Consider the following 11046-nt stretch of genomic DNA (forward strand, 5'->3'; position numbering starts at 1 on the left):
ACATTTGTACCTTTTTAGGGGTGTGACGCCTAACCCGGTGTTAAAACTATTTGTTTCTGTTTTGTCTATAGCCTCTAGCTGATCAAATGGACGACAATGAGGAGCGCCAAGCTGTACAGATACTGTCAATATTTACTGTGTGTGCTGCTCAAATCAAATTGAAAACCCACTGAATCTTAATAATCTTAATAGGCTGTGTAATCAATATATCTCGATAATGGAGAACGATAGTGTTAAAGACGATGCGGTCACAACCGTTGTTACCTGAGTTGATATATTAGCCATACAGGGCTTCAGGGAACAATGCGTGTCTAAAGCGGTGTGGGCTATACAAGTGGCGTATACACCCCCTTTGAAAATGAAGCAGTTTAGATGGGGATGCCCTTGGTGTGTTGGAAGTATAAATGAGAAAACTGTTCACAAGTGGGGGGATACAGTATATTTAAGCCATTACAACAGATAAATGTAAATGGTGCTTCGTAAATTGACGTATGAAGATTGAGAATGCAGATCATTTACATGTATTTATGCTTATTTGCAGGAAATAAAAAAGGAGCACTTATGTAATGTGAAATCCGCCACTGGATGTGTACAGAAATAAATGCTGGCTTGCATTAAAGAGCATGCAGGCAGTATATCCCCAAGGATGTTGAGCTATCTGCAAACGCTGCTACGGGCATACAAACGTGAATGTAACAATGTTCTATATATCGCAAACCTATGTTTCAACAGATGCCACCCTACAATGGACATATACTGGCTAAATCGCTACAAAGGAGGTTTCAAAGATTTAAGGCTGCCTGTGGAACTGCCATTGAAGCTGGTGGTGTACGACATGCATCATTTCCTAGCCGTTAAAGAATAATGGCTGCTTGATGGGGAGCTTTATGAATGTCTATAAGCCACTGCTCTACTGTGAAGGTTTGCTGATCGATGCGGTTAACGGCTCAGTGTGTATGAAGTAATAGAGCATACTGATTTGTGTAGCCTAATTGGTAACTATTGTGGCAAGGTGGAGTCAGGAGGCTGACAACTTGGTTTCATTTTTGGTTATAAACTTGTATTAACTACGGTAAGAAACCTCTTCCTGCTTCCCGAAGTCAACCAAAAACGTGTAACAATCCTGTCCCAAACCACCTACTCTAGCACTGCCACCACAAAAGTAAAGTATAAACTGGGCAATGAAATTCCTTTCCATAAACCAGGAGAATGTCTCCCAGCTTCTGGTAAAGTATTCCAATCTCTGGTTGTTTCAACAGCAGTCTCTTGAAATAGTGTCTGATTTACCAATAGTTCAAGGCTAGGAGAATTGCTTACTTGTCCTGGTCTCCTTATAACAGTTCTTTCAACGGTTTGTGTCAATTACTCTCATAAGCCTTACGTTTCTTTAGTATGTTCCATGAACTTCGGAATGGCAATATCCAGGTTTTAAAATCACTTTTATCCAACTCTTTACAGGTATCACTATTGTGACGAGGGAGTTTACTCAAGAGCACCTCTTGACGTCTGGTTCTCAGAGTTTCACTACTGAGAGGGAGAGGACTCCCTAGTACTTCATGATTCTTGGTTTTCTGGATATCATTACTGTGACGAGGGAGAGGACTCCAGAGTACTTCTTGACTCTCTAGGGATCACTACAGTGACGGGAGACTCCCGAGTACTTCTGGACTCTTGGTTCTCTGGGTATCAATACTGTGGAGAGGGAGATGACTTTAGAGTACTTCCCAATTCTCCCCCATGGCCCTGTTACCTTTTCTCTGGAGCAACCACATCAATGGTTCTTCCTGGTGTCTTGGAGTCGGCCGCTCTGCTTGGCTGCCTTGTCCTTCTATTTCTCTGCTCCCCGCCGCTCTGTGGGGTATTTGGCCTCTCGATTTTGGCACCATTGCAGGACCAGATGGCCCACCTCAGCGAGGTCATGCCACCGGGGTCCTTCCTCCAGTTATTGGCTGTTCTGGCACTCTGAGCTCCTTCACAGTGTCCTCCCAACCTCGATGCAGCGTTCCCTCCGCTGCAGCCTTCTTTCCCCTTCCCAGGTTTGTGTTTTCCGGGGTTTCGAGCGTTCATGCAGGCTCTCTCCTTTAACTAGTCCTTTGTCTGTTTTTATGGTTGTAAGCTGGTTCCTTCCAAGCAGACTCATCGTTTTTCTTTGATTTCCCCTGTAGTGATCTTCATGCCTCCTTGGAGCTTATTTATTTTTTGCATTTGTAGAGCGCACCACAGCCCAAAGGCATCGAGGCGCTGTTACATGAAATTGTACATAGGATATTCATGGTTACATTGGAGGTGGCAACAAGTAGGGTTTCTTGGTTACAGATACAGTTGTTGGCACAAAGGTAGTTGCAACAGTGGCGAAACGGTGAACGCTTACTTCCAATATTAGCAAATAATACATTTTTAAGAAGGTTTCAGAGTCAAAGGTGCTGAACATCAGGCCACAATAAGGCGTGATGTGGGGAGTGGGAGCAGATGCAGAATCATGCATGTCACACAAATAGCCTAGTTTTAATAGCTTTGCTGAAAGCTAAGTGGGAGTAAATCATCCTAAGGTGCGTGCGTAGAGCGTTCCAGTGTGATGCAGCCATAGCTGGGAAGCTGGTGCCGCTTGCACGCACTCTCCGGGTCTTAAGTGTGCAGATCATGTTAGTGTAAGCCATTCTCATAGGCCTGGAAGAAGTTGGCTTTGCTATACTCTGGACCAAGTAAGGGGCTGCCAAGTCATGGAGGCATTTATGTGTGAGAGGGGGTTTTAAAGACCATTCTCTCTTTGAAGGGAAGCCAGTGAACCTGCCTCCTTACCTCAGAGATGTGGTCTTTCTTGGAGATTCCTGTGGCGACCCTCAGGGCATTGTTTTGAACCAATTGGAGTTTAGCAATGTTTTCGCCAGAGGTCTCTACAAGGAGGACATTGCAGTAATACAATCTTGATCCAATAGTCGCCCTAGCAATAGTGAGGCAGTTCTGTAGAGATAAGAAGGGTCTTGCTGCATTAAACAATTTAGAGTAGTAAGCCAAAGAGGAGGCAATGGCATTGACCTGCCTATTCATAGTCAGATTGGAGTCCAGGTAGACGCCCAGGGTCTTGATTGTTTGGGACACTGAGATAAGTATATTATCAATTGTAAAGGAGCTGTATTGTTTGTCTAGGTTACCCAGAATGGTTGGTGAGCCAATTAACAGAAGTTTAGTTTTCTCGCTGTTGAGGCATAACCAGTTTTCTGCCATCCAAGCTTGGATCGTAGAGTAGATGGAGTTAAGTGTTCATGTCGGCCTCATAATCACCTGTGAGGGGAATTCAAGAGCCCTGGGGGCCTCCACATTTGATGTGACTTGGAGTGGCACAGGCCGAGTCAGAGAAGACTTTCATGGCCCATTCCTGTAGAAACGAGGTGATCCAAGCACAAGCGTTAGGGGAGAAGTTGGCCGCTAAGGAGAGATCGTGGCAAAGTGTGCTTTGATCCACCAGGTTGAATGCAGCCGATAAATCAAGGAGCAGGACGACTGCTGGTTTGCCTGCATCTCTGATGTCGTCCATTTGATTTTTCAAGTCAAGGAGAGCCATTTCGGTGCCATGTCGTGGACGGAAGCCAGACTGCCGAAGGCTGTCTTCGAAGAATTTTCGGACTTGCAGGTAGGCTGCTTTGTCCAGTATTTTTTAGTAGAAAAGGGACAGTGGCAATGGGCCTATAATTCCCTAGCACCGTTGGTTCAAAGGAGGGTTTCTTAAGGAACAGGCGTACCCAAGCTTCCTTAAGGCTAGTTGGGACATGGCCAGACTGGAAGGATGCATTAATAAATGCTGTCAGAAAGGGTGCAAGGATAGGGACACAGTCTTTAATGAGCTGAGCCGGACATACGTCCTCTTTGCAATTGGACGGTTTAATGGATTTGAGGAGGGTGATGACTTCAGATTCACTCATATCCTTGAAGTAGAAGAGTGGGATTCATTTGCTTTGGTAGTCGTGAGCGGGTTGCTGTGCTGGTTGGCTATTAGGTGAGTCAGAGCCTTTTGGTGGGCTAAGATTTTAGTTTGCAAGGTATTCAGTTTATCGAGCATAGCCGATTGTTGTTGCACCAGTTTTCATCCTTCAAGAGAGTAGGAGGTGGGGTGGAAGGATTTTCCAGCTCTCTAAAGATGGTGAAAATGTATTTAGTCCCTGATTTTGCATTAGCTATACTTGTATTAAAAGACAAAGCTTTGGCCTTGATTTATACCTGATTTATAATCTTTGCATATAGCCTTAAAGGCCTTCTTAGAGGCGTCATTAGGGTTGGTCTTCCAGGCTGAAAGGGTCGCTCCTTTTCTTGGAGCGTAATTCGAGCAGCTCCTGAGAGAACCAGGCATTAGAGTGCTTAGCTTTCTTTGCTTTCCTGAGAGTGAGAGGAGCGATGGCATCAACGGCTTGGGTGATGGCCAGTTTAAAAGCGCTAGCGAGACTGTCAGGTCCTTGGAAAAAGGTGGCTGGAGAGCAGGTACCATAAATAAGGGCGTGATCTTTTCCGAGGTGAGTTGACGTGAGCTTCTTGTGAGTGCCCCAGGAAGTGGGATCATTGGCTTGCGGGGCCGTTTATGGGTATTGAGGTCAAATTGAATGTAGTGGTGGTCAGACCATGGAATGGGGGTGCTTTTCGTAATTGGAACAGAACAATTGTGGTGGGTGACCCAATCCAGCGAATGACCTTTAATGTGGGTTCGATCGGAGGTAGCTTGAGAACCCTAGAGTGTATAGGGCTTTATTCAAGGCAGCAGCGTGGGTATCATTCGGGTCATCAAGGCCTAGATTAAGATCACCCAGGAGCATGACTTTAGAGGTATTTTTCAGATTGTCTGAAAGAGTGAATCAAGGCCTCATGGAATTCTGTGATAGGACCCGGGGGTCGATAGACATTGTGGAGGGCTAAGGTGAAGTTAGGGGAGAGATTAGCTTTGAGTAGAAGGTAGTCACAATTGTGGCCAAGTTCTCCTTCAATCCTCCTAAAAGCAATGGTTTCTTTGGCAATAGGAGCTACTCTTCCACCTCTCTGGAGGGGACGATCTTGCCTGTACATAGTGTACCCATCTGGGATGGCGAGGGAGAGGGTTCGGCCAGAGATTTCATTGAACCAAGTTTCAATAATTATAAGGAGGTCAATGTTATCCTTATGGATGAGGACATGGACATCTAGAGCATGTGCTGGTACCAAACGGGCGTTGACCAGGGAACACTTAAGAGCGGGGTATGCAAAGATGTAAGAGTGGAGGTTACAGGAGGGGTGAGCGACTGTGAGATATTAGTACCCGTGTTAGGCCGCTGTGAGGCAGGGCAGGTAGACCATGCCCTGGGGGAGCTATTAATCATGGCCGCGGAAGGCATGTCCAGAGCATGAAAGGTGGACAGGGGCACGCGTAGCTCAGCAGGCGAGGAATGGCTAACATGAATTGACATGGGTGTAGCAAGAGAGGCATGGAGCGGCAGATGTAAATAATGGGATAGAGGCATTGTCAGAGTTTGAACAGTAGAGGCATGGGGAGACATAGGCACGTCATTGGCAACAGGCACTGAAAAATATCTGAATTAAAGGTATGGGGAGACATGGGCGTATCATGCACAACAGGCACTGGCAAAAATAGCAACAGTAGAGGCATGGGGAGGCATAGGCGCAACATAGTAACAGGTACTGGTAGAATGTCAACAGCAGAGGCAGGGGGAGGCATGTGAAAGGCATGGGACACAGGCAGTGGCAAATATGAAACATTTGTTAAATGCAAATGGAGGTTGGAAGTGGTCTGAGTAACGGAGCCTGTGATATCAAAGTTATGCAGGTAACTCACATGGTTAACAGGCATGGGCGTAGTCGAGGCCATGGACTCAAAATTGGGCATTGTCAGAGCAGAGAGTTAGTCGGCAAGCAGCAGAGAGTTAGATGTGGACGGCTGTAGTGACTGTACATCTCGAACACTTCCGGTAGTGTGATCCAGCATAGCCCAGGTGGCGTTGAGCTCCAGGGCTTTGGAATGGATGATCACAGCAGGTTGCTGCAGGGCGGCAGTTGCTGATGATGTTGAAGGCGCCGAGTTGGGCAGGTCGAAGGCAGAGACGTGGGGGCGAGTTAAAAGTGCTTCGGATGTAGGGGGGGGACTGGTGCCAGTGACACGGTGGATGTAGCATTAGCAGCAGGTGTCTAGACACCCGGATTAGTGTATGCCAGACCGTTGGTGAGGTGAAAGGGTTGTGTCTCTGGCCCCTAGCTGCACAGTTCGGCTGACCGGGTGTGGTAAATAATAGAGGGGGGCCGGAAAGGTACGTGAACGTAGTCACGTGCTTCCTACGTGGCATGCCGCATGAGGTGAGAGGCTGTCATGCCCAGACAAATTCACCTCGGCGGGGGGGGGGGGGTGTGGATCTCTATGCCCTCCTTGCCCTTGTATCTCAGGGCAGTTGTGCACTGTGTTACTCCTAAGTTACTGTGCTATGGACAAACTAGCATAAGCTATTACCATAAGAATAGACACAAAAAACGAAATAAAATGCACAATGGACACAAAATGAAAACGCACAAGTCAGTTTCAATTATAACAATAGAATACATTTATTCATGCACAGCAATGCATGATGCAAACACTACTATAATGCAAATCTCGAATTTGCACCTTTTATGCTTTTGGTGCAAATCTGCAATGCAATGACTATAAGCCTTACAGGCTTCTAATGCAAGCAATCTAATAGCAACTCCAATCCACACCATACTTCACACTCTCTAAGACCATCCCTGTCCGATTACCCCATATATCATGTCAGCCAAAGCTCTGTGTGAGTGTCTGTCCTAATTCCCCATGCACATGTCCTATTCTCAATACTCCCCTCTTGCTGTGTCTCTCCTCTCCAGCTAACTCTGCAACCAGCCAGTCAGGGCCTCTCCTTGGCCTCCCTGCCAGATTGATCTCATCAGCTCTCATCAGAATGCTTCCCCAATGCTTGCTCTCGGAGTCATCCAAACGTCTCTCGATCTCTCAGAGCAGCTCCCTCCATCTCTCTATCTCTGTGTGACCATCTAGAACTCCATCTCCAACTAGAACTAGATCTCCAACTAGAACTCCAACTACCAACGCCTCACCTTTCATTATACTGTTCAATGACGTACATACATATCCATGGTGACATGTCTCTCTAAGCTAAAATGCCTCTCTTTCAGCATTTCTAAATCTGAGCAGTGCCTAAAAGTCTGTGATGCATGTCTTGTACTTTTCAATTACTGTGTGTTCTTGTCATCGTGACATTTGTACATCATATCTATACCATGGCCTTCTTCCTTCTGCGTTACCATCTCCTCATATTTCTCTATTGAAATACCTCTCTTCTGCATGTCTCTCCTTGCAAGGCAAAGCACTCGCTGCATGGCCCCCACCATCTGTGTCTACGAACACCAGCTCAGGGCTGATAATACCATGCCCTTCTCCGCTCTCTACTAAGGCAAAGGCGACCTCTTTTCTCTGCCTGCTAAGAAACTGGTTACGCATTCTTCGTACACTGTAACTCATATCTTTTGCAGTCCGTGGAGCTTCTGTTTCTCATTCAGGGTGGCTTCAAAATGCCATAGGCCTCATGCTTTTATTCTCAAATGTAGTGCTTAACGCGTTCACTCATACCAAGCACTATACTCAAAGCATATTCTAAGTGCACACTCGTGCGTGGTGTCTCTAAAATGCATACATAACACATAACATATCTCTACATGTGTCTGCATGTCTCTAAAATGTATATGTGTCTCTACATCATCAGGAAGAATGGCTCCAATGTGTGACTTGAGCACTACGTCTCAATTGCTCCCCACTAATTATAACATTAACCCCCACCTCTTCTTGCACTGTGTTTATTTGCACTCAGAGGAGGGGTATTCACTGTCCAATATTGGGCTAGCCATTGTTGGCCATATACTTTTTCACTACATGCATCAGATAGTGACGTTGTAACAATTTAGTGAGTTGTTTTCATCTATTTTCTCCATCATCTTTGTATGTTACAGCACTTATGGCTGCTCATTTGATGGCTTTTTTCTAATAATGGCACATTATTGAAGATTCGGGCTTCATATTATTATTTTTGCGTATGTTGCCCCTGTGTAGAGGATTAACCAATGAAGCACTAGTGTAGGATCCTTTGATGGTGGTTAATATGCCAAATTAGAGAGACCACTTTTGGCCTGAATATCATTTCCTTCCTCTTGTCTACCACTTACTCTCTCTTGTTCCTTTCGCTTCCCGGCATCGCTTTTGATTATCTGGGAGCCTCGTTGTGATATTGGCATGACAATGGAGGCTTTTGCCATTAGATGGCGAAAAAATATGCGCTTGCCCCTTTAAAATTCATTAGACTTAGGAAACGAAGTCACATGACAACTCGCGTCTGTCACGTGGCAAGTTGAGGTGTCATTTCAGCTCGCCAAGAGTTCTCTTTGAACTCGGAAGCAGCTGTGCTGAGCTGCGTTTTGTTTTGGCGACCATTCTATACACGGAATTGGCGGCAGCAGCTGCTCTGAGCTGCGTTCCGTTACGGCGGCTATCCTGCACGCGTAATTGGCGGAAGCAGCTGGTTTGGAGCTGCGGTTCGCTACGGCAGCCACCCCGCATACGGAATCGTACAGACTGTTAGCCTGAGGGATTTTGGCGCCATTACAGCGACAGCTCTGCGACCGTCGAGAGTACGCCCTATATGCCGACGCGGTAAGTTTGCCTCTGCTCTGCAATTCTTCTTCTTTTTTAGTCACTGTTCATTTACTGACTTGATCAGATTCCGGGGTCTGGTGCCCAATGGTTATCAGGATAGGAAGAAGAAAGGGAGGGGGCCAGACCCCATTGTGGGTGCCCCCATTATTTCCTCTCCATTTCTATTTTTCCTCCTGACTTTTCCGCTATATAATGGTCTTTGGAGCTATAGGAGACTCTATGGTAGAGAGGAGTACTCAGCATCTAGGAATATCTCCTAGAGTAGATTTGTACTACCTGAGGAGAACGAGATGTAGAGGCTCTTCCAGTATTGAACCCATTGTACCTATCATGTTTATAACTAATACCGCCGAGATTGAGGGCCCGTTTTTAGGAAGGAATGATATGTTTGAGCGCATGCGAATTTCTCATGGCTCTCCTTTATAACCCCTTCCTGCTTTATTCTTTGCTCTTCTCTCTTTCTTTTTCTTATGCAGGATTGGATTTGCACAGGTTTACCGGTTGATGGGATGTTTTCTCCCCATGCAGCCTGAATTGCTGTGCACCTGGACTAAACTCCAGGGGAGTATCATCAAGAGAAATAATATGTCTTTACCCTGAGGGTTATTTTTCGAGTATACCTAATAGGATACTTTCCCCTTAAAGGTATGGAAATGATATATATTTTTTCTATGTATGGGACTGCTGGGAAGTCTCTCACTCTGCATTTATGCTTCATTCGCCATTGGGATGGTAGTGGATTCCCATATTGACTTTGGTTTCCCTCTCCCTGCCACGCCATGTTGGATTACATAAATTTGTTAGTATATTCATGGCTCTGACATAGGGACTATATGCCCTCTTGTCACTTCTCACTAATTTAATTTGGCTCCCCTTATCTGATTTACGAACAGTCTAGGGGGCTTTATCCTGGACTATTACTAAGGATTCTAGGATGTTAACTGCGTGGAGGATGTTACATGTGGGGTTGCTAGATCGGTTTAAGAGATGTTTTTAACTAACAAACTTTTTATACAAAAACAATTTTTTTGTATGTGCTGTCTTACATTTGTCTTCTTCTTTTTTCTTTTCTCTCCTTTTGGTCTTTTATATCCATCCTCAATGTAACCTTTAGTTTTGAATATCATCAAGAGGGAATACATTGAACCTTCGGGAGAATCAAGGAAGAATCATTTGAAGAAGATTGGATATATGAAATAAATCCTAAGATATTGCTTGTATTATGTGGCCCTAGAAAGATACTGTTTGTACTAGGTGGCCTCAGATGGCTCTTGACTATTTAAAAGTGGACAATTTATATGTTTAGATTTTAGAACTTATCACCTAATCTGCCCTGTCCTGAGGAAGACGATTGTCAAGCCTTCTCTCTCCTGCTACGGCGAGAGACAGATAGCTTAGACACTGTTACTTTATCGTCGAAACTACCTATGTTTAGATACCAGTACAGCCCACGATACGTTTGGGAGCTGTACTAGGTACCGGTTGTTGACTATTTTGGTCAGATTGGAGACAAGCACAGGTTGTTGTTTGTTCTCTATAAAGAAATGGTGGGCTGGACTTAGATACAACCCTCTTTATCCCGCAGAAAATATTGATTATTGTTGATCTGCGTGGTTTTGGTGCCCTACACAACTCCTTAAGTCTCAACAACTAACTCTTATATATTCATATAGAGAGATTGGTTACAACACAGTTGAATACAGTCTGGGGACCAATTGAGGATCTTTGCTGTTTACGGAAGTTGTGTACTTTTGAATTAAGTTAGGCACAATGCACTTATGTTTACATCTTAGGATGCTTAGTAAAATATTATGCACTTCGATTGGACATGCTGAGCATTAATTATGCGTTTTTATGCTGGTTTTAATTGTATGGTAATTGAATATGTGTTTATTAAAGATTTATTGAATATTTTTCTATGTCTCTTGACCTGATCTGCCCCTACATTTAGCTCCTTCACAATGGGCAGTATATTCCATTGATTGACTCTATGGCCTTATCCCCTTGAACTCCCTCCCTCCCCCCCTGGTGGGTCTGTCTTATATGTGTCTCTACATGGCACTTCAAATATAACGGGCCTCATTCTATAGCAAATGCAAATGGCTACATATATGTGGATAATCTAATGTCACTACTTCAGGTCACTATTAACCAGAATGAATGATGGATAACTAATCCCTAAATGGTTAATGATTCTGTAACAATGGGTAATGATTCTCTAATGATAACAAACCAGGATTCTCCATACAATATGGTTTTACAAGGTGGGGTATTGTGCAGCAGCGTGACTCTTCATAGGGATATTACTAAGGCTGATATCCTGAGCCTTACCTTGGGTGACA

The 11046-nt window shown here is 44.8% G+C and overlaps 1 long non-coding RNA gene across 4 annotated transcripts in view; it reads left to right on the forward strand.

The window, feature by feature from the left end:
• LOC138488749 (uncharacterized) overlaps positions 1-10618 on the forward strand; it is a 238298-nt gene extending 227680 nt beyond the window's left edge. For 3 of the 4 annotated variants that reach the window (XR_011274709.1, XR_011274711.1, XR_011274708.1), the window contains one exon: positions 542-10618. This is a non-coding gene — a long non-coding RNA (uncharacterized lncRNA). Of the gene's footprint in view, positions 1-71; positions 139-541 lie in introns of those variants that run through there. The other variant, XR_011274710.1, reaches the window with a different exon arrangement.
• The last annotated feature ends 428 nt before the right edge of the window (positions 10619-11046 follow it).

Source organism: Ambystoma mexicanum, chromosome 9 (assembly GCF_040938575.1).
Source record: "Ambystoma mexicanum isolate Mex_15411 chromosome 9, UKY_AmexF1_1, whole genome shotgun sequence".
NCBI classification, from domain to species: Eukaryota; Metazoa; Chordata; class Amphibia; order Caudata; family Ambystomatidae; genus Ambystoma; species Ambystoma mexicanum.